Source organism: Podarcis filfolensis (genome assembly GCF_964270895.1).
Source record: "Podarcis filfolensis genome assembly, chromosome: 2".
Taxonomy (NCBI): Eukaryota; Metazoa; Chordata; class Lepidosauria; order Squamata; family Lacertidae; genus Podarcis; species Podarcis filfolensis.
The window spans coordinates 122,005,264-122,028,685 of NC_139605.1; the positions used below are offsets into that span (position 1 = coordinate 122,005,264).

The following is a 23,422-nucleotide window of genomic DNA, read 5'->3' on the forward strand; positions in this document are numbered from 1 at the left end:
ATTTCCAACACAAATCCGATTCCACACTGTACTTTTTAGCCAATCTACTTGGAGTTAAATACCATCTATGAATCCTTTTAATATAGTTCTCTTTCAGTGTGTTTTTATATTTGTTGGAAGGTTTTTATATTTGTTGGAAGCTGCCCAGAGTGGCTAGGGCAAGCCAGTTAGATGGGCAGGAGATAGATAGATAGATAGATAGATAGATAGATAGATAGATAGATGATAGATAGATATACAGTCATAACTCTGGTTGCGAACGTGATCCGTGCAGTAGGCACATTTGCGATTTGGCGCTTCTGCGCATGCACGTGATGTCATTTTGTGTTTCTGCGCATGCGCAAGTGCCAAAACCCGGAAGTAACCTGTTCCAGTACTTCCGGGTTTGGCACAGTCCACAACCCAAAAACGTGCAACCCAAGATATGACTGTATATACTATAAATGTTACATATTTTGAGGTTTTTTAGTTTAGAGAAGGCAAGTAAGCGGCAACATAATAGAATTGTAAAAAAACAGTGCCTGGCATGGAGAAAGCAGATAGAGAAAAGTTTTTCTCCCTAACATTAGAACTTGTTGAAGCTGAATTTTGGAATATTCTGGAAAGACAAAAAGAAAGTACTTATTCACACAGCAGATAGTTACTGTGCAACTTGCTCCGCAGGAGACACTGGGGACCAGCAACTTGGATGGCTTTAAGAGGGGGTTAGAAAAATCCATGGAGGTGAAGGTTATCATTAGCTACTAGCTAGGATGGTTATGTTCTGCCTCCAAAGGCATCCGGTGAAACTGGAAGATTGAGGACAAACGAAAGAAAGGACTCCACAGAGTGTGTAGTTAAAATTCAAGACTGATATTCATTACATCACCACAAGGTGGTGGTATAGTACAGACTTATCCTGTGATATTGCTTGCATTTCCAGGCGAAATGAAAATCTGCATTTTCAAGCAGATCATGAGTGTCAGAAGATTGCACCAGTACCTAGAAACTGAGTGATAACACATGGTGAGATACATTTGAATTGGTGTGGAACAGTTGAAATTTAACTACAGGTATTTTAATTTTATTAAAAAAAGAAATGTCCCTGTTGTGCGCCAATTATCCCAGTGCCTTTGCAGATGTCAGACACAACACTGGAAGGGAAGATCAGTGAACACTTGGGTGGATGAGTCCTGCCTGCACAGTTTTCCTTAGGTCTCCATAAGTGAATGGGACTCAATTATTTAAAAAACGAAAACTGAAAATTCAAGGAAGGGGTTTGGAATCTCTCTGCGGGGGGTGAGCCCACCCAGGCTCCCCACGTGACTCCAGCCTTGACTGCAGAACTCTTTGCTTGAGGAGGACTTGAGTACCCACCAAATTCTCTATCTTTTGTAGAGGCCGGTAGTTTAAATATACAAGACCTGACACAATTCTGGAAAGGAAAACACAGCTTCAAAAGGACCACAGCCGCAAAATCCAGGCATACTGCCAGAAATACTGAAGTAATTTTTCTGGGTGGTTGCATACAAATATAGGAAACCGGCCTATTCTGTGACATTGAATTTGTTTTCCCAAATGATGACCAGATCTTTCTCACATGACATTCTTGCATAGGGAATGCTCAGTTGTTCCTTTGCTACAGTCAGTTTACACTTTCCTAACATTCAAACGGCTGTGAGCTGCTGCTGCTCCCCTGACCCTTCCGGGAGAAGAAATGAACAGAAACAACATTTGACGAATCCAGCCGCGGAGCAAGCCAATCGGGCGCCTGGGGTGGTGCGCGTGCCCTGCGGCCAGGGGCGGGGCCAGCAGGAGCAGGACGCTCCACGGGGCCTCCGTCTGCCTGCCTCCTCCCACTCAGCCGCCCCACAGCTGGGGGGGAGGCAGCGGACGGACCATTTGGGGCAGTGCGGAGCCTGCGGGTGCCCAAGCCACCACGTCACTCCCAGGAGAGACGCATGGCTCAGGCATGCTGCAGGCCCCATGGTCAGTGCCGCCTGCCATTTTGTCACCCCTTCAGTGGTGACACCTAGGGTGCCCTGCCCCCACCGCACCCCCTTCCTCCACCCCGGATGAATCTTTGTTATGGTGATGTCATTGTCACCTATCAGATGCTGCTTATGACATTACTACAAGTCCTTCTGCTCATTTTGAAAAAATTTAATATATTGCCGTTTCAACTACCTTATTTTAATGGCAGAGTCTTGTGTGAAACAGCTGAATTAGAACATATCAATAGGTTTTATTCTATTTGCCTGGGCATGAAGAGACACCCTGGTTTCACACCTCACTACTGGTCCCAAGTGCAGAGCTGGCAATGATACGAGGGCCACAACTACTTCCATAGTTGCAATCAATCTTTTAATGGGGCGCCGTCTACACTTTGGAATGTCCTGCCTATTGACACTGCTTAACTCCTTCCTCTACCCAGATACGTAGAAGTTGGCAAACCTACCTAGATACGTAGAAGTTCTTTGTGTTTTTAGCTTATTGTTGGTTTCAATTAGTTTTAAAACTTTTTTAAATACTTGTTTTTAATTTTTTTATTGATAATTTTATTATTGCTTTGTCTTTCGTCTTGAATTTGTTCTCTATTTGCTAAAGTTGATATTTGTATCCTCATATGAATTGATTGATACAATATGTTTTGCACACTTATTTGTCTATCCCACTTCAATGCTCCGTCTTCTTACTCTTTGAATGTTTGTTTTAAGCTGCTTTGGGCACAGCTCCCTGTGGAAAGGCAGCATATATATATAAACTCAATCAATCACAGTCTAGCTTGGTCCTCTCTCTTTAATAGGCTGCAAGACTCTTGGTTATTTTTGCTTACAACAAACTAACTTGGACACAGTGGCGTAGCGTGGGGGGTGCAGGGGGGGCCGACCGCACCCGGCGCAACATCTGGGGGGGCGCTCGCACTCGCAGCTCTCTGCCCCTACCTGGCTCACTCACTCTCTCTCACTGCAGTGCTGGCTGTGCGAATCCGATCCGAGCCGCCGGGTCGCCGCCCACTGTGGAGGGGGTGGGTGCCAGGCGTGCGGTGCGGAGAGAGAGCGAGGGACTATCTGGGGGAGGGACAGTGCAGCGGCCGCCCAGCGCAGCGCTGAGCACGGGAGAGAACCACACCAGACCAGACCAGGCAGCAGCAAGAAGAAGCTGGCAGCGGCGGCAGGTTAGGGGTTAGGGGGCGCAAATTACTTGCCTTGCCCCGGGTTAGGGGGTGCAAACTACTTGCCTTGCCCCGGGTGCTGACAACCCACGCTACGCCGCTGCTTGGACATCCCTCTTCAGTTTACAAGCTTTTACTGTGTCTGTACTGTGTGTGTGTGTGTGTGTGTGTGTGTGCGTGCATGTGCGCACCTTCCAACATTCCTTAAGTGAATGTTCTCACTCCCTGCAAACTGACCCTCCTCGACCCCCACACTGTTTGTCATTACCCCACAGAGCATTTCCTATCAGAAGAAGGGCAAGTGCCACCACCATCACACCTATGGGACACAGCACACACGTCCAGGCCCATCTTGCCCATAGAGGCTAGTGGCGCGGGGCACCACGGCGCCAAGTTCTGGAGGGCGCCAGGTGAGAGTCCGGGGAACACTGAACGAGTACGCTGCGTGTGCTGCGCCCGCCAAGTATTGGCTCAGTTTTTTCCCTTTTACCCTGCAGGAGCTGAATTCTGCGGGGCGCCAGAAGGCTAAAAGGGAAAAAACCGAGCCAACGCTCGGCGGGAGCAGTGCACGCGCCCTCACTCGCTTGGCGCAGGCCCGCTCACTCGATATATGCCTGCCGTGGCCACCGCAGCACAAAGCGGCCAGCTGAGCCGGGAGGTGCTGCGTCCAGCCTCCGCCTCTTCCCCGCCAGAGAAGCCGCACTCCAGCCGCTGCCCACCTCCTCCAGCCCTAAAAAAGGTCAAAAACTCTGGGAGGGGGGGCGCCGGAGGGATATTTGCACCACGGAGCTGGATATGCTTAAGACGGCCCTGCACACATCCTCCACCATCCTGAGAAAACCCCTTAATCCCAATTTTATTTTATTTTATTCTTTGTTACACTTACAAAAGGTAAGGGGTAAGATTAGACATGGATGCACAAAGCATATTTTTAAAAAAATCAAGGCTCCTTTCACTCCACTCCGCTCCCCCTGCCTTCCCACCCAGGGCAGCCCTGCCCTTTGTCTCCACTCGGAGCCAGCGCATCACTCAGGGCCTCAGCAGCCGCAGTGCCCCCCCCCCGCTCTCCAGCAGCCACTACGAGCTGCCCAAGGGAGGAGGGTGGCAGCCGCAGCCATAGGGCAACAATGGCATGCTCCCTTGGAGCTTCCGCAGCCACAGCCTCCATCGCTCAGGACTAGCGCCAGCTCTTGTTCCTCCCCAAGCTTGGCAGCAGCAGGTGAGGTAGGGATATTCTGGGATCATATCAGAAGCAGGGATGACTGTCCCTGGAAAATCAGGGCACATGGAGGTGTTATATTCCAAGTGTCCAAGGTAAGGTGAGAGGAGGACGGCACCAGTTTGGCATCACACAGGGTGCCACTGAAATTTGAAATGCCAAGGTCTGCCACTGGAGGGGGAAGGAAGCACATTGTGGATTGTTTGTGGTAGTCTACCAATTGCAGGACCATGCCCACCAACCCACTGCTGGAGGCAATATGCCTCTGAATACGCGTTCCTGAAGGGGAGGAGCCCTGATGAGCTCCAGTCCTGCTTGCGGGCTTCCGATAGACGTCTGGTTGGCTACGGCAAGAGCTGGATGCTGGACTGGACAGGTCTTTCATTCAGATCCAGAGGGCTGATCATGGCCCTGTGGCTCAGCTGCAGCAGCTAATCTCTTTTGCAAAGGAAGGAAGTAAACAAATCCAAGTTGTGGGCAGCTGCAGGATATGCTCCATGTCACACCTGGGCAAGTCCAAATATGAGATCGTGAAGACTGGTCTAGGTGACCAGGAGCAACTCCTGCAATTGTCAGGCAACTGCAAATTGTTTATTTCCTGCCTTCTGCAAGAGCAGGCCACGTGCTAAAGCAGTACAGAAAAGGGAAAGAAAGCATTTGTAATGGAAATGAGCATTCTGACCCCAGTAAGTTTGCTTTAGCAGCAATGGGCTGCACAAGGTGGGTTTTAATATTATGCAACAGAGGAATCCATTGCAACCGTTGCCGTAGTGCAAACTTGTTTGCAGCAATAATAATAATAATAATAATAATAATAATAATAATAATAATAATAATAATAAATTTTATTTATATCCCGCCCTCCCCAGCCAAAGCCGGGCTCAGGGCGGCTAACAACAATAAAACAGTACAACATTCTAAAATCATTCATTATAAAATTAATTCAAATCAAATTGATGGCAACCATTGGGCTCGAGTTCTGTGAAGAATTACCAAAGGAGGGGGTTAGGCTGTTCCCTGGCCAAAGGCCTGGTGGAACAGCTCTGTCTTGCAGGCCCTGTGGAAAGATGTCAAGTCCCGCAGAGCCCTAGTCTCTTGTGACAGAGCGTTCCACCAGATTGGAGCCACAGCCGAAAAAGCCCTGGCTCTAGTTGAGGCCAGCCTAACCTCTCTATGGCTTGGGACCTTCAGGATGTTTTTATTTGAAGACCGTAAGTTTCTCTGTGGGACATACCAGGAGAGGCGGTCCCTGCAAGAGATTGTGCAGTGTATAGTGTAGCAAAGTTACCAGCAATATGACAAAACACTTTTGCCAGTGAACAAATTTAGCGCTAAGTTACCGGTATTTTAACTTAATGCTACCCATGGGAAGCAGCCTTATGTCTGGCCATTGATCCATAAAGAAAGAAACCCCTGACAGTTCAGTCCAGTCGCGGACTACTCTGGGGTTGCGGCACTCATCTTGCTTTACTGGCCAAGAGAACCGACATTTGTCCGGGTCTCTATTTTTAAGGAAATGACTGGATTTTTCAAAATAGAGCAAGGCTCTTCCATGCTCAGGCAGCTGTTACCATCCATGCACTCCTTATATATTTGCATTCATCTTTTTAGAAATCCACTGAAACAGTACAACATTTTGACATCTGAACTTTCTGGAAAGCACTCCCACCCCATATCAAGACAAACATCTAGGTTTCTGCTTTGGGTCATATCAGGCTTTCTGCGTGTTGAGCAACAGATGACTTGCCCATGGAGAAGGAATCTTGGATTGCTAGAAACAGCATTCAAGCCTGGAGCTGTAGCCATGATTGATTAGAACGGCAGATGCTAATTTGCAAGATTGAAAAGATATATGATGCGTGGGATTTAGCATTATTAACACATGTACTATAAAAGAGATATTGAAGGATGTGCAGCAGCCAAATTCATTGATTTTTTTTGTTAATAATTGGAACATGAATGAATGAATTTACTTTATTATGGTCACAGATCAGCATAAGCAAAACATCTAAATAAATAGCATAACAGTATCTCTAAGCAGATAATTATTAAATTAATTGGGAGCAAGAACCAAACGTAGATTAAAACACATACATATGCTTGATTAAGCATAGATAATGGATGAATAAAAACCGATAAGGAAAATTTAAAGGAGATCAGTTAAAAAAGAACAGCTGTATGGGGTGGGCCTTCAGAAGTGTGGATCTAACAATTTGGGCCTTCTATTTAGGACTGATTTGTAGCATAGACCATCCTTCAACAAATATCTATCATGGCAGCACAAAATCTGCCGACTAAATATGTGACTTCTGGGCTTTTGTCCTGTAGTAATAGGGAGATGCAGTGTTGTTCTGAACGCCCAGGGAACTTATATAGGATGGGCTGGATAAACCAGCTCGAATGTCTACGTAATACTGGCAGTGAAGAAGGGCACGCTCTGTTGTTTCCTGCTGCCCAGAGCCACACGGGCATTTCCTCTCCTTGTATGGTGTCTTCCTATAGCGGTCTTCCTGAATTGCTGAAGGGAGGGCCTGACAACGTGAAAGCCCTTCGTTGTTTTGGTATTTCAAAATTAGCTATGTATGGCATTTGGAAAGTCGAGTATCTTCTAGTTTCGCTAATTAAATTTTTGGGGGACCTGGCTAGGTCTGCCTGTCATTCTATGTCTACCACACACTGTTTAATAATGTTTTCTTTGCTTGTTCATTCCCCATGCTAAGTAAGAACTGTGGATTGAATCCTAGTTGTTATTATATTATCCACTGCTCGTATCCATATCAATTGGAAATCGTCTTTGATAGTCAAGGAAGCAAGGCTGCTCGGAAGGGAGGCTAGTCTCAGCCAATAATTAAGAGTGGCGAGCCGCACTCTGGCCTCGATTCTTATGAATCCAGTTTCAAGGTGTATTGTAGCATTGGAGACATATTTAGGTACTTGAAGAACAAATCTTATAAGGGACGCGGGTGGCACTGTGGTCTAAACCACAGAGCCTAGGACTTGCAGATCAGAAGGTCGGCGGTTCAAATCCCCGCGACAAGGTGAGCTCCCGTTGCTTGGTCCCTGCTCCTGCCAACCTAGCAGTTCGAAAGCACGTCAAAGTGCAAGTAGATAAATAGGTAAACGGTGTTACCATGCGCTGCTCTGGTTCGCCAGAAGTGGCTTAGTCATGCTGGCCACATGACCTGGAAGCTGTACGCCGGCTCCCTTAGCCAGTAAAGCGAGATGAGTGCCGCAACCCCAAAGTCATCCACAACTGGACTTAACAGTCAGGGGTCCTTTTACCTTTAGGACAGATCATAATAGTTTGAATTGCACCAATTCTAATGGAGCGCAGTTGGCGAAGGTGCCTAATTGGGCACCATATAACAGTTGTGCAATCGATTTGGCCTCAAGCAATTTGAGGCTGCTGGTATGTAGTGTCCACCTTTGGATCTGAGGTACCTAAGGATAGCGTTAGCGCTTCTCTGAGCATTCCCTGCAATGTAGTCGTCATGGGTTTTTCTACTTCCCGAAGAGCGAAGGGCTATACCCAAGTATTTAAAGCAGGTAACCTGCTTGATCTTATGACTGTCAGTGTACCATACACGTAATTTAGGTCTCTTGGCAAAGACCATGATTTTGGTTTTCTGATAGTTGAGGTTCAGTTGGCTCTCTTCACAGTATGCAGCTAGCGTTTTCATGGCTCTTTTAAGGCCTATCAGTGTTCTAGAGAGGATTGCAGCAGCATCTGTATATAGCAGCACCGAATTATGATTTCCTGCTAGTTTTGGAGGGTGGAAATTTATATTGCGAAGATAAGGAATCATATCATTTATATAACAATTGAACAAGGACGGAGTCAGTATGCATCCTTGTTTGACTCCTTTCTCGGTTTCTGTTACATTGGTTAAGTGGCCCTGAGAAGTACAACACACTTTTAATGAGGTCCCTTCATGTAACCTGCATATTAGGTATAGCAAGCGTCTATCTATTGTGGAGGTCTCCAGTTTTTCCCATAACTTTGTTCTGGAGATAGAGTCAAAGGCTGCAATGAAGGCCACATAGAGAGAAGCAATATTGCTAGATGAGTACTTCTCTATTAGATGTTGAAGAACTAAACATTGGTCGATGGTTGAACGGCCTTCTCGAAATCCCGCTTGCTCATCTGCAAGGAGGAACATAAATTTTCAAGGCAGAGCCCAACCCTATATATTAGCATACAGGATTTTATATAATCTTACATTTAGCTCATAAATGTAAAAGTAATGGAAGTATACATAAATATACCCAATAACTGATAATGCTGTATATGTGTATTAAATTAGGTTTCATACATACCATTTAAAAAAATATCTTATTTCCTGCAAGTAAAAAAATGCAGATTTGAAAATAAGGCAAAGTCAACGTTTGCCTTCAAAAAATGTAAAGAGGGAATGGATCAATAACTTTTGGCAGAGGACAGGAGTCAGGAGACACAGGAGGTGAGCCAGAAACAGAAGCAGCACAGAACAGACACACAGCTCTAAGGTGTGTCATTGTAGGGAGTGAAATTTAATTTTTGAAATTTTCTTCAGTCAGGGTCTTAGAAATATGTTTTTGGGTGTGAGAAATTCAAATCTACTATTTTTATTACAGGAGAACGTTTAGCTTGGTAAATCTATGTCTATGGAAAACCACATAATTTTAATTTTACCTTCTGAAAATGTCAGATAATCATAATACTATTTTTTTTAAATAGTTTCTCTACGTAAAACATATCCTACTAAGAATACATTGCCTTGTAATCATAAAACAACATTAGACAATCATTACATCAGTTAATAAGAAATTGAAACAACAAGTTTCATCAAGTATTGTTTTGATTCGTTATTGGACAGCAGCCAGTGATTTGCTTCTTGTACTCTGAAGTAGCCCTCACGTTTCTCGTGTGTCTACGCCCAGCCCTCTGCCTATGTGACTTTTCGCACATCTCGCTATAGACTGAGCAGGGCAGGGCAGCTGTGGAACTTGCATGGGCTCATCAGTGAACTTCTTTACTTCCATTGTAGTATGCTTACATGTCAAAGGAACTGGGTGCCAACTTCAATAAAATATTGCTGGGGGGGAGAGGTAAGCCCGCCCTGCATAACTGATCACATGACAAAGCGCACACACACCATTTGAATGGCAATGCCCATTAACGGGGGGGAGGCCCCTCAAATATTTTATTGGGGGAGGGCGAAGATCCTCGGCCCCAGGAGCTGACTCCTATACAAAGGAGGTTCACATCAGACCAGACCACATCAGCTAAAACAAGATATGGCGTAGGCCTTCCACCCAAGAATTTTATTTTGATGTTAAATCAACAGGGTAGCATCTAAATAGAAACCTAAAGAACTACCTACCAAAAAGGAATGGATTCTCAAATTAAACGAATATTTAAAATTGGCTAAATTAACAGCATCCATTACTGCTCTAAAAAAGACACACTAATATGCATAGACTAAGAATGTAAATGCATCAAAACAAATAATTTATCAATGACATATATATGTATATAGAGAAAGTAAAAACAATCAGAATGCAATGATAAGGGTAAAATTGATTCTAGCGAAAACGAGTAGCGGTGGAGGGAAGTTAAATAGGGTGGTGGGTTTATCTTATTTTGTTTATGGTGGGGTTTTTTGGATATTGTATAATGACTTAATGTATAACGATTTAATGCTTCTTTTCTGTTATGTATTATTTCTCCTTTTCTTTTAAACTGTATGACGGAAAATCTAAATTAATTAAAAAAAAATCATCAAATTCCTGATCCAGGGATTTTATGGCTTTTTCTTCAACCCTCTTGACTTCATTGTGAACATGTCTCTTGTCTTCTTCAGTGATCAAGCCAGCATCCCTGAAGGCAGCAGTGGTGCCGGGCAACACTATGTCTTTCTAATGTGTTGTAGTTGTCTTTTTATTAGAAGTGGAATGCATACTTTGTTCTTCTAATACCAGTTCATAACTTCCATCAGGTCCATCTTAGGCATCAGCTATTTGTTATTCATTTTCACCAGCAGAGAAATTATTTCATTGAAGCATTCTGCTTACTTCTCTACTTATATTCAGCAAGCCTTGTCTGCTTGCTGTTTCTGCTTCTTGATTTATCTGTTATACTCATATATAATATAACTGCAAATACTTGGCAATCATTTGTCATGATTTTTATGCAACTTATCACACATTTTCACAATTTTTAAAAATAAGTTTAAAATTAATGAAATTTCCACAAAATGTAAAATGTCAATATTTTTATGCATTTATTTATCAAGCAAAACTAAATTATACTAGTAAACCAAAATATCTTTTGAATTCCTGTCATGCTACATTTTTTAACACCCTTTATTTTTGGAATTCAAAAGTTTAAAAATTCAGCCTACTGTAACACAGCAGTATATTCTCCAGGATCTTAGTGAATGGAATACATCTAATTCATAACTCAAATGGACCTTTGGTATTGGATGCCCAAGAAGCATTGGATCATTTACAGTAGGAATTTATATGCCAGATATTGGGAAAAATAGAGGTTATATAATGGTGTGGTGACCAGCAGTAGAAGAAAGGCAGAGAAGGAGAATGCGGTTAGCAAATCATGCAGCTTCAGTGAATTAGACTGAAGTAATCACTTGCAAATACTGGCTAGATTCCCTTGTGTGGTTTAAACTAGAACATGCATTAACTAGACGTTCGGGAAAAGGAAATGTACTTGCTTATCACCAACAAATACGTCTCTGGTGAAGCGTAACAAGTCTTCTGAACTGCCGCTTATTAAATCCAGAGCAATTGTGAAAGGGGCACCCCAGTAGGTACATCAAGCAAAAACGTTATTCTGCACACAAAGGAAGTAGCATTCCCAACTTAGGTTAAAGGACAGGGTAACTGATACCAATTCCTGCTGTCCCAGACAGCTGCTGCATGCAGCTAGGGGAACTTTTGGTCTACTCCAGGGGCCCCAGAAACTCCGGTGCCATTTGTAAACCGATGCCACACAGGCAATAGCAGCCTTAAGTGGGGTGTGGCTGGCTGTGTGCAAATTGTGCTCTGCTAAATTGCACTTCAACATTATTTTTTGTTAGCTTCCTGCAAGTTTGTACATGCAGATGTTGCTCAGGGGATGGGTTTTGTGGCCAAACATTCTTCTTATGCTCTTATGCAAGGAAGGTCTACTCCTTCTCCCAGATTAAAAGGTAAAAGCTCAGGAACCAGCTGCACATTGATGTAAGCAGTAAAGGTAAAGGTAAAGGGACCCCTGACCATTAGGTCCAGTCGTGGCCGACTCTGGGGTTGCGGCGCTCATCTCACTTTATTGGCTGAAGGAGCCGGCGTACAGCTTCCAGGTCATGTGGCCAGCAGGACTAAGCCGCTTCTCGCGAACCAGAGCAGCGCACGGAAACGCCGTTTACCTTCCTGCTGGAGCGGTACCTATTGATCTACTTGCACTTTGACGTGCTTTTGAACTGTAAGCAGTAGTGTGTACCTTAGTACGTGCTGATCCTTTAAAAAACATTTTTAAAATTTATCTGAACATTAACTTATGGAATACATTTTTAAATGCACACCCACCACAAAGTACAAACATAGAGCTTTTTTTTTTCTCTCTCTGTGTGTGTGTGTGTGTGTGTGTGCACACGCACGCACACACACACGGGCTTGGGGCAGCTATCAACCAATAATAAAAACAAGTTGAATGAATACAACTTAAAAACAAGAATAAAATACAACATTAAAACAATTAAAATGCAGCCTCATCACAGGGGGAGAAAAGAAAAAGAAAGGGGGGGGAAATCAAATTGACTCCAAGCCAAAGGCCTTGTCGAGATTAGTCCGGCCCACTTTTAAAATATATATAATCCCCGCTCCCAGGTTTACCTTTCTTAACATGACATATTTCATTTAGGGTAACAAGGAGTAGTACATGCTCAGGGAGTTGTCATGAGATAATTTCAGGTATCCGCATAATCACTATGCCATGCTGTTCATGGTGCATACAACTAAATATATCACTTACAGTGGTACCTTGGGTTAAGTACTTAATTTGTTCCGGAGGTCCGTTCTTAACCTGAAACTGTTCTTAACCTGAAGCACCACTTTAGCTAAGGGGGTCTCCTGCTACCGCCGCGCTGTCGGAGCACAATTTCTGTTCTCATCCTGAAGCAAAGTTCTTAACCTGAAGCACTCTTTCTGGGTTAGCAGAGTCTGTAACCTGAAGCGTGTGTAACCTGAAGTGTATGTAACCTGAGGTACCACTGCATTTACATAAATGCCATTGTTAGAAACAACTAGGGCTGAAGGCATCTCCAGGTGACTACAACATGACATCTGCAACTCTTTTCTTTGGTTAGGCAATGTTGTTGTAATAATAATAATAATAATAATAATAATAATAATAATAATAATAATTATTATTATTATTATTATTATTATTTATTATTTATACCTGGCCCATCTGGCTGGTTTTCCCCAGCCACTCTGGGCGGCTCCCAACAAAGATAAAAAATACAATAAAACATTAAAAACTTCCCTAAACAGGGCTGCCTTCAAATGTCTTCTAAATGTCAGGTAGTTGTTTATTTCCTTGACATCTGATGGGAGGGCGCCACCACCGAGAAGGCCCTCTGCCTGGTTCCCCTGTAACTTGGCTTCTTGCCGTGAGGGAACCGCCAGAAGGCCCTTGGCACTGGATCTCAGGGCTGTACATGGTGGTGTGTTACTAAGGGCTCATCCAGACTTCCTTTTGCGTCACATTTCAATGTACATGTCCAAGCCCCACTTTTTTATTTGTCCCAGTGCTTTGACCATGGAATCACACCCTTTAATGTTGAATCGGTGCAAACAGCATATGGCGAGAAAGCTGAATTGGCCTTTTTTCCAATTCACCTTTAAAGAGCAGGTTTTCCTGGAAATGGCAACAAGACCAAAAAAAAAAAAGCACTCGGAGACAGAGCTTTAAAGCACAGAACTGTGCCTAAAAAGTGTAGGGCAAAATATAAGCATGGGTGAGCCCTATGTGGTGCTGCGAATATACAGCTTTGACAGCACTTACTGTACTGGAACGCTTATGATGCCCCTCCTCGCCAAAAAGACATCAACCCTCGATACCTGGGTGCCTCTATTAAATATGCCGTCTGTAAAGTGCATGTCTTGCGCATCACCATCTTCTTTTCCTCTACCTACTTGGGCCGGAATAGGGATATGATGGACCTGGAAAAGAAAGTCACTCAAAAAAGTGATATCGGTACAGAAAGTGATATGTGCAGCACTCTTACTGCTGCAGCAGACCTTGCTTCAAAAGTCTACACACTTGCATTTGAGTACAGTCAGAATTGTGGTGATTAGGTTTGTTAAGTGAATTTGTGCTACAGCCAGTTATTTGTGTACATTCACCGTGACGCATCAGTTCTGTGCATCAGCAGATGAAGCATTTCATGATGCAATTAATGGCGTAGGCCTTTAGATGAGAAAGAAACTAGCATTCACTCACCTGCCCCCTCCGCTTCTGCTTACTGATGTGGCTGAGTTTCTTCCGCCTCCTCAAATGTGTCTCCAAGCACTTCCCACCCAATGCCAGCCTCCTCAGTTGATGCGTCAGATGAGGTTCTATGTGGGAGAAATATTTAAATTTAGTATGACCACATTTACAGAGAATTAAGAAAGCATACTACGTCACTGATGACGAGTGGGAGGTTGTATCCCTAAGATGACAGATTGCATGAATGAGTCCACATGTTCATGCTCATAAATAATAGCAGAACAATAAAAATCCAGCTTTGTACTACATTCATGATGTGATTTCTCAGATATATTGAAAAAACAGAGAAGCTGTTAACTTTTTTTCCTCTAGTGCCATGCTGCTAAATATTGGAGCATATATTGATAGTGAGGTTCAGAAAGAAGCTTTCATATAGAAGCCGTGTCAAATATATTGATGGGCATCTATAAAAGTTGCAGTCTCCACAGTAACTCGGAGCTGCTCATCCGTCAGAAATATGAAACATATTCATCCTTAAAAGTTCAGTTTTCTGTGTCTTAAGGAAGGTTAATGGGAGGGCTTCAGCAGTGACTGTTTCCTGATGTTCTTCAGTTGATTGTGGCGTGAGAATATTCACTTTTGTGCTGGCCACTGATCAAGTCAGCAGGGACTCCTTCCTCCCTCCCTCCCTCCCTTCCTTCCTTCCTTCCAGCACAGGCTGCAGAGCCCCTTGAAGTACCACAGACAGTTCCTCCACACAACACGCTCTTTATTCCCCTTCATGACCCCAAAGCAGGGCCAGTGCTATCAACTAGGCAGCCATCTAGGGCACAGACCTCGGAGGGGCACAGTTGTATATAGATTGTTTTTGTTATATCTTATAAATTTCTGATAATATTGCACTTGAAGTATTTTGAAGTATTTTATAATTATTGAAGTAAGTTATACATAAGATATATAACAAATCTTATGTATGAATTACTTCAATAATATAATATATTCTATATTATATTATATATATTATATTATATTATATATTACTTCAATAATATTTAATATTTAACATTTAATGTTTTATATTTAATATTTAATATATTTATTATATATTATATTATATTATATTATATTATATTATATTATATTATATTATATTATATATTCGGGGTCACGAAGAGTCGGACACGACTAAACGACTAAACAACAACACACACACACACATATATATATAATAGACTGACTGTAGAGTGGAGTTTATCATATTACGCACACACACACAATGCACTTAATTTTAAATTTTACAGTCACAATCTTATTTAGAAAAGGCATTCATTTTCTACTGAGTTATGGTTGTGTACCAGAGCTCAGTCTCAGTGCCATAAGCAGAACACAGGAAAAGCTTAGGAGCAAGCAAAGCAAGAGGGGTTCTTCCTGAAATACCTTTGTACACACAACACATTGAAGAACAAGAAGAGGGTTGAAACTGGCACCAAGGGATGTGGTGCTCCTACTGCAAAGGATATAAGCTCCAGGATAGAAGTTTCACAAATGCAGAGAGGGAAAAAGAGGTGGTCAGGAAAAGTGAGAGAAGATGGTATTGTGTCTGACTTAAATTACAGTAACCCTTCTAACTGGACTATTGCAGTGATAATTTGCAACAACATGGATCACAGCAGGTTGTAACACATGATTTCTCCAAAGACTCAAGTAACTGAGTGTTTTCTCCTCTACATTATAAGAGAAGACCAGTAAGTGGTGAAAAATGTGCCCTCAGTGGTTAATATATTCAACCTCAAATGAGGTGAGTTTTTTGCTGTTGGAAGGTTACAGCACCTGCTGTGGCTGTAAAGACCAATACCAGACCCTCCAAATATCCCTATTTTCCAGGAACAGTCCCAGATTTAAAGAAGCCATCCTAGTTTATGATTTTCCTTAGGAAGTCCCTGTTGTCATCAGAGAAATGTTGGAGGGTATGGCAATCCTGCCTAGGGAAGTTTTTTAATGTTTAATGCTCTGTTATGTTTTTTTTTTTAATGTTGGAAGCAGCCCAGGTTCGCTGGGTCAACCCAGTAGGATGTGTGGGGTATAACTATCACTATGGAATGGGATGTCCCTATTTTCATCAGAGAAATCTTGGAGGGTGTGGGATGACAACCAAGTTGCCCCTGAGCCAAGGAGATACGTAACTATACAACCTTTAGAAGTCATCTGTGTATAGGGAAATTTAGGTTTTTATACATGTTGGAAGCAGCCCAGAGTGACTGGGGCAACCCAGTCAGATAGGCAGGGTATAAATAACGTTGCTGTTGAATAGGATGTCCCTATTTTCATTTGAGAAATGTTGGAGGGTATGCAGTTGGGGACATACATGTTTTGTTGCATCAGAAGAACAATACTGATGACAAATCTTGGAACACTTGATTGTTTTGGCCAGAGTTTTTGGCGTGCAAAACTTGGCATTCCATAGTACAATGGAAGATGTTGTACAGTGCTAGCAATGGAGTTTTTCTGAAGTTTGTAGAATATCTAGCAAGCGAGCTGCTACAAAATGGTTCAGATTTAAATTCAGCTACAAGCCACTTGCAAGTCACCTGGAATTGCCATATGGGCTGCAGGTGAGATGAACACACTCAAGTTTTGATCTATGTTTCTGAGAAATAATACTAGGATTGGGATACTGCAGCCGCAAACAGTGTCCAGGTGGAAATTGGCTAAATGTCCAGACATATGGCAGCCCATGTCGGCAGTGCCATTTTTGCCAATTTTCCTCAGAAAAAGCTCAAAAATGTCCAATTTCCTTGTGATTTTGCCAAAAAAGCTCAACAAGTTTGCTAGAAGTTTCACTTTCACTTTTTGAAATATGGCAACCCAAAATAATACCAAACTCTGAGATAGGACAAGTTAGAAAAAGGAGAAAGAAACGACAATTTGAGTATGAGGTTGAAGAGGCACCACAATATCCAAAGTAAGATTCAAAGATCTTGATTGATGTTGCATGCACTCTTAACTCCTTGAGGTCATTTGGGTCATAACTCACCCCAGGTCGCCAATCCCATGCCTTCTGAAATCTCCACATTTCAAGAAAGAGAGCATCTGGGATTAGGAGAGAGTGCTGAAATGAACGCATGGCGTAAGCATTCCTGTCTCCTGTGTTCTGGCTGAAGCATTCAGCATTCAAACAGGGCTTCTTTTGATATGGTTTGATCACCTGACTTTCTGTTACTTTTGGCTTTGTCATGGTTCCCAGAAAGTCTTATCAGTAATTTGTTTACTTCAGTCAGCGCTCAGGGAAGGCAAATTCATTTTTTGTTCATAACTATGGGAAACTGGGTTAGAATTACACTCCAGAAAGGTGTGGAAATAATTTTTTGGTAACAAAGACATTTAAAACAGGACCTTTCCTGAATTTTACTGGCTATTGCTCATTAAACTTCACCTATTGTTCAGTCCCTTGTTGAAGTAAGAGTAGCGAAAATGCAGAAAAGCAGCTTAAATCATATATATGTGTGATACCCTTCTTTGGAAATTAAACCAATGTCCAGACTTTAACATTCAAAAATTTTACTCAAAGAAACTTATAGATGAATTAAAACATAATATTTTCAGTCAGCTTTGTCCCTTGAATCTCGTCTTTGTTTCAAGATTTTTTAAAATTGCATATCTAGACCTGTTTTATAAAACTTTGTAAGCTACCTTGGAGGCCAGCATTGGTATGTGGGAGTGGCTCTGAGGCTATGTACACACCAGATTGCTAATGCACCTGTGGGTCACACAGACCTAGTTTTTCCATGTGTGCTGTTGTGTATTTTCATACACACATGAAAAGAGTGCCTTCAATTATTATTTTTTTATAATAATATTTATTCAGAGTTTGAAGGTTACAAAAGAAAAAAGAAAAAAGAAATACAAAAGACAGAAAAAGTACAAAAATCATTTAGAAAAGGGGAAAAAAGAAAAAAAAGAAAAGCAAGTTAAACCTTTACATAACTTTCTTCTTTTACTTATTTTCTTGACCTCCTCACACCTCCCATTTTTGTATTCTACCTCAAAAATTTTCCTTTCAGCAAATCCTTCCAGCCTTTTTTTTAACCTTAATAATTTATTTTAATATATTGTAATTTTGCGCTCTCTCTTTCATCAATTTCATCAGTTGATTTTTTCTTAATCCTTTATATCATTTCTGCCAAAACCACCTAATTTTCTTTTTCCAACATCTTTCTAACAATCCTTGATTTTGCGATATTTTTAAGGGTATACTTTAAATACTTATTCTTAGTACGTTTCCCTAGGGTCGAAAAAGATTCCCTTCCATGAATTTCCCTACTCTCATTAAAAGAAAAACAAAAAGGAAATTATATTATATACGTATTGAGTTCCCAATTTCCAATCCACCCAAACCCCTTCCCGGTTTCAGTCCCCAGCATAAGTTCATCAATCTCAGAAAGCCATCAGCCCGGAGATCTCAAATCCGAGGCTCTTAAATCTCTTTCATGTCCCCTCTGCCAGTCTTTTTGATAATTTTTAGTATTAAAAGCCAAATCTCGGGGAAGCTCCAACCCAACAGCATCCACATTCCTTCCAGCCAAACCTCCATAATTGAAAATAGGGCCTATAAAATATTCCAAATCTTGTTTCATTCTCCTTTCAGATCCAACGGTCCCCAAAGTTCCAGCTTCTACCTGGATCAGATTTGTAATCCAAAGATCATCCTGTCTCCACATAAGGGGATCCCTCCATTTTTCACTTTCCAATTCAGGCCGGGCTTCCATCTTCCAAGATTTATTTCTCCTTGTTACCCTCGTGTCAGGCTTCAAGTTGTAGCTCGCCTTTTGCATCTGCAGGGTTACGGCTCCCCCTTTCTTCGCTTCGGAGACAACATAGTTCTCCTTCTCTAATTTCCCTGTTTGTTCAGTTGAATAAAATTCCTGTGCCGAGTTCTTATCAAGTTCATTATTAGTACTCACTCTTGTTCCCAAAGTTGTAACATTTGTAGTCAAAACATTTATCTGACCTTGCAACTTTCCCAAGAGAAAGAATGTCTTATTCAATTCAAACTGAATTTCCTTCCCGACAGCCATTCTTAAACAGTCCAGGGTCGAAAAACAACTTCTCAGCTGGTCCTTGATGCAATATCCCAAAACTCCCTCTAGGGGAATTTAAGTTTCTTTTCACTCCTCTCAGCACAGACCCAAAGGTCCCACACGTTAAATTGTAACAGTCCTTCCTTCATTTAAAATACAAACTTGTAGCAAATGTAGACAATAGAAACAAAGTCCTCTTTTTGTATCTTGACAGCTAACTTGACAGCTGTCAAATTATTCTTTTCCTCATCAGCGGGCTCTCACGGACCACTCCCGGGTCCGGGGGTGGGGGTGGCGCATCAAATCCCAAATTTTATTCTTCCCCTGCAGGCTCCCCTGCTTCCAAGAAAATTTTCTGATAGTCTCAATCAGTAGAATTAAAGTCCTTTACCAAAAAAAAAAAAAAAACCTCTCCACGACCTTAGTTGACAGGTTCTTTGCTTTAGATTATTTACAGAAAGGGGAGGCGGACTTCCTGTTTTGACCTTCCCCGATCGGTGCCAAATTTAAAAATATTTCAAGAATCCAATTTCCGTACAACTCACGGGTTGTTGTTTGAAATCCAAATGTCCACAGAAAGAAGTCAGCGCTCTCTGGCAACAGCTGTGCGGCTTCACTCCGCAAAAATAGCAGTCGATTCGAAACACCGCGCCACTCACCCCGCGTCACTTCGGAAGCCCCGAAAAGGGGTTTCCCTGTGGGTAGGGGGGGGCGCTCCTGGTGTCAGCCGAATCCCACGTTCCCAGGCTTCTTCCGCCTGGGATTTTTAAAGGGTCTCCGCCTTCGCTGCGGCGGCAAGACCCGATTTTTGCGGAGCAGGTTCCTCTGAGTCAGAGGAAATCCGCCATTGCCGATGGCGCTGACCCGGAAGTCTCAAGAGTGCCTTCAATTAAATGCTGTTCCTCATCCACATTAGTGGGTGGGGCTTGATGGGATGTAATGTGTGTTGTTGTCCCCTCACCTAAGTCAAGAATTCCACACTCTCCCCGACTCCCAGAAACATGAGATCCATTGTGGGCTGGGCAAGCACACGGGTATCTGTTTACTGTGAGTGCAGACAAATTATGCCCCTCAGAAGAAAACCTGCCTGATTTATATTTTAGATAGGGGGAAAGACCTTTCAGAAATAAATAGAATAATTAAAAAATAAATGCACAATGTTTGGGCAGAAGATCTGGTGTATTCCTTTGCTACTCCTTTATCTCATCCTCACCCAAACTTCATACAGTTTCGGCTCTGTCACTGCAGCTTAACAGCAGATGGAGATCTCTGACTACAGAACTTGATGATCAGCAATACCCACTTCACACCATCACTCATTGTGCAGGGTATGTGTGGATACCTGTGTTCCCAAGCTTAGCAACAAAACACTGAATGAGGAATTCAGGAAGGTGGCCTTTGTGGATGTGCCCTTGAGTCGTTCCCTCTCCTGGCCAGAATTCTTTGCCTGGGACCGGCAGCCCTGCATGTTATGAACGATGAATCTTATGCAAAATTATTACCTGCAGCAGCTGCCCTTCCAATTTCAATGGGGATGGTAAACAAATATGTGAAAAAAATGGCATGTGCAGCTAAATGAAGAGGTGGTATCTGCAGCAGAATCAGGTGTAAAATGTGCATCAGACCCACGTTATTGAAAATCCACAGTGACAGGCACAGTGAGGGCTTGTTTTTCTTTCTCTAGATTTTGCAATGAGAATGTGAGTTTGCAGTTTTTGCATTGCAGGGCTCTTCTCGCTCCCCTGCCCTGCCCCTGCTACTTTCTCTTACTCCACACTCACACTTCACCCCCCTCCATTCCTGCGCATCCCCACACAAAGCCACAATGAGCTTGAGCAATCACCTCGAGTGCTATTCTTCCATTTTTCATTTAACATAAGGGGTTTCCTGGAAACTGTGCTGAAGGGAGAGGATTACTGGAAACCGGAAACCTCGCCTAGGCAATGTTAGTGACTTCCAAGCAGGACACATGCCAACTGAATAGTGTTAACACAAAACTAAAATCAGCACAGAAGAATATACATTTGATCTGCAGATGCAGAAAACATCAAAAGAATGAAAGTGGTTAAAAAACAATAGTTGGTGACTGCTAACATCTGTCATCTCAGAACTATAATAGGAAAGATAGCCAGATACAAGACAATTCTCAGCTCCACTTCTACAGCCATGGGAGCGCACTGAATTCTATCCGCAACTCACACTCTAGCTGATGGAAATAATAATAATAATGTCATAAAACAGTATAATTTCCATTTTCTTTAGAGTCTATGACCTACCTAAACCAAAAAGGCCTGTGTCTGCCCACCTTTTACAGTACAGAACTAGCTGTTTTTAGGTAGTGAATGATCGTTCTGGAACACTGAAAAAGATAATCTCTTAGAATCTCTGGTGGCCATTGTATGCTTGAAATGAGAATCGGCTAAGCATGGCAATTGTGATTGATCTTGCATTGTTTTGTAGACAGATAAAAGAGGATATTGGAAAACATGTAACGAATAGGAAAATTAGCAGGGGCGTAGCATGGGGTGGTGAATAGAAATCACGTGTCATCTGGAAGTGTATAAAAAACATTGCTTTCGATGTGGTTCTTTGCAGCCTCCTCCTTATTTTTGAGACTGCTTTATATGTATCGTGCAGATTGAGCCTGCATGCCTTATGTCTCTGGGATCATCTGCTTTCCCCAGGGAAAATCACTTTTTAGCACTCAGTTGGAGCACAGCAATTTTTCCCCAGAGTAACATTTGCTCCCATTTAGCACCAAAGTTCAGGTTTCCCCCGGGAAAGGAGCAGGACAGGGGAAACTGCATGGACCCAGACCTATGCTTTCTAGGCACAGGACAAGGGGAAGTGTGGACGAGTTCTATGGCCAGTGGCGGACCATGATGGGATCTCACATTTCATCAGCGCTCTGTGTGATGCCAAAATTTGGTGCCCCTCTGTCTCTTGCCTTCCAGTCTACCTCATAGTTGCCTCCGAGGCTCTGCACCCAGGGCAACCAAACCGGTTGCGCCTCCCTAAATCTGCCTCTGCTCCAGCTCTGTGATGCTCTGAAGTGTAGGAGGTCTGAATTGTGTCTTCCCTCTTCCAGCTCTGTCTGTTTGGCTCAAACCTAATTTTCCCAGTGTGCACTTGAATCACTCCCACAAAATACCGACAGTCCTATGACGCCCAAAGATAAACTGCTCTAAATCCTAAGTTATCTATGGGAATGTGACTCCAGTGCAACAGTGCCAAATTAAATCAGCACTCCATTTTGTGCAAAGAAATCCTGCCTTTGCTGAGCTGCAAAGGTGAACCTAGAAACCTTACAGGCAGTGTATTTATCCCCATTCATCAACAAATAACCAATTTTCTCCTCACTGCTTAAAAGGAAACTATCTGGGGAATTCCTTTGAGAAATCTACCCCAGGAGAATTATACAAGAAAATACATAATGAAGTGGACAATATTTTCCACCTCTCCCTGGCCACAGATACACAAACAATAATTCACAGGCATTCTGACAGCTCTCCTGTCCAGATAGGTGTGGTACCATAGCCCATCATCCCAGCCTGTGTAGCCAATGGCCAGTAAAGATGGGAGTTGTAGTCTAGCCTTATGAGAAGACCCACCCCTGATCGTTAGCATCCTAAGACGCAGTCCTTGCATTGAACATCCTGAGGGTATAGGCGTGAGGCACTGAGGATTACAGAGATGTCTATAGGGTGAATTCTACTGCTTGCCAGCAACTGTTCAAAAAACAGATTGAACAAAAAGTGATGAACTCAGGGACCTTCACTGTCCTTAATTGAACTTAATTGTCAGCTCCAGCAATCCCAGACAGCAGTTGTTGAGCAAGAAGAAAAGCCTTTATAGCCCACGTTGCATCACACAGGGATCATGATCATCCATACTTTGCATTAATTAATTAATTCGCTGTTTACATGTAAACACATATATAGAATCCTGACAGGCATTCTGAATACGTTTTGAGGGGGAGTGATTTGGAGAAGGATGGTGGCATACTCGCCAACATTTCTCTGATGAAAATAGGGACGTCCCATTCCGTAATGGTAATTTTACTATTTATACCCCACACATCTCACTGGGTTGCCCCAACCACTCTGGGCAGCTTCCAACATATATAAAAACATAATAAAACGTTTAAAAACTGACAGATTAATGTTTTTACTTTGTTTTTGTTTTTACATTGTACTTTAGACTCCCCTTATCTTCTCTATGAGATGAGGAAGGGATTGTTTTGTTCTATTAAAATTGTGTTAATAACGCCTGCCAGGAACGATGCCTCAGGAAGACTTTGGGCATCACATGGCAGATGTGCTGTCCCAAGCCCACATTCCTAGCTTGTTCGCACTCCTGTCTCAGGGATGTCCACACTGGCTTGGTCACACCCACAGAATGGAAAATGGCAGAATTCACAAGGATGTTCTCTGCATGGAGCTGGTTTCAGGCACCAGGTCTGTTGGCAGATCAATTTTGTATATCAAAGGTGTCTGCAA

At 42.7% G+C, this 23,422-nt stretch overlaps 1 long non-coding RNA gene across 1 annotated transcript; it reads right to left on the bottom strand.

Moving 5' to 3' along the window:
* Window positions 1–230: 230 nt before the first annotated feature.
* Window positions 231–17,377, bottom strand: LOC310756153. The gene is made up of 4 exons (XR_014544727.1): window positions 16,880–17,377; window positions 13,858–13,973; window positions 4,546–8,517; window positions 231–1,654 (listed from the first exon to the last, which is right to left on the bottom strand). It is a non-coding gene; the product is annotated as an uncharacterized lncRNA (long non-coding RNA).
* Window positions 17,378–23,422: the final 6,045 nt, after the last annotated feature.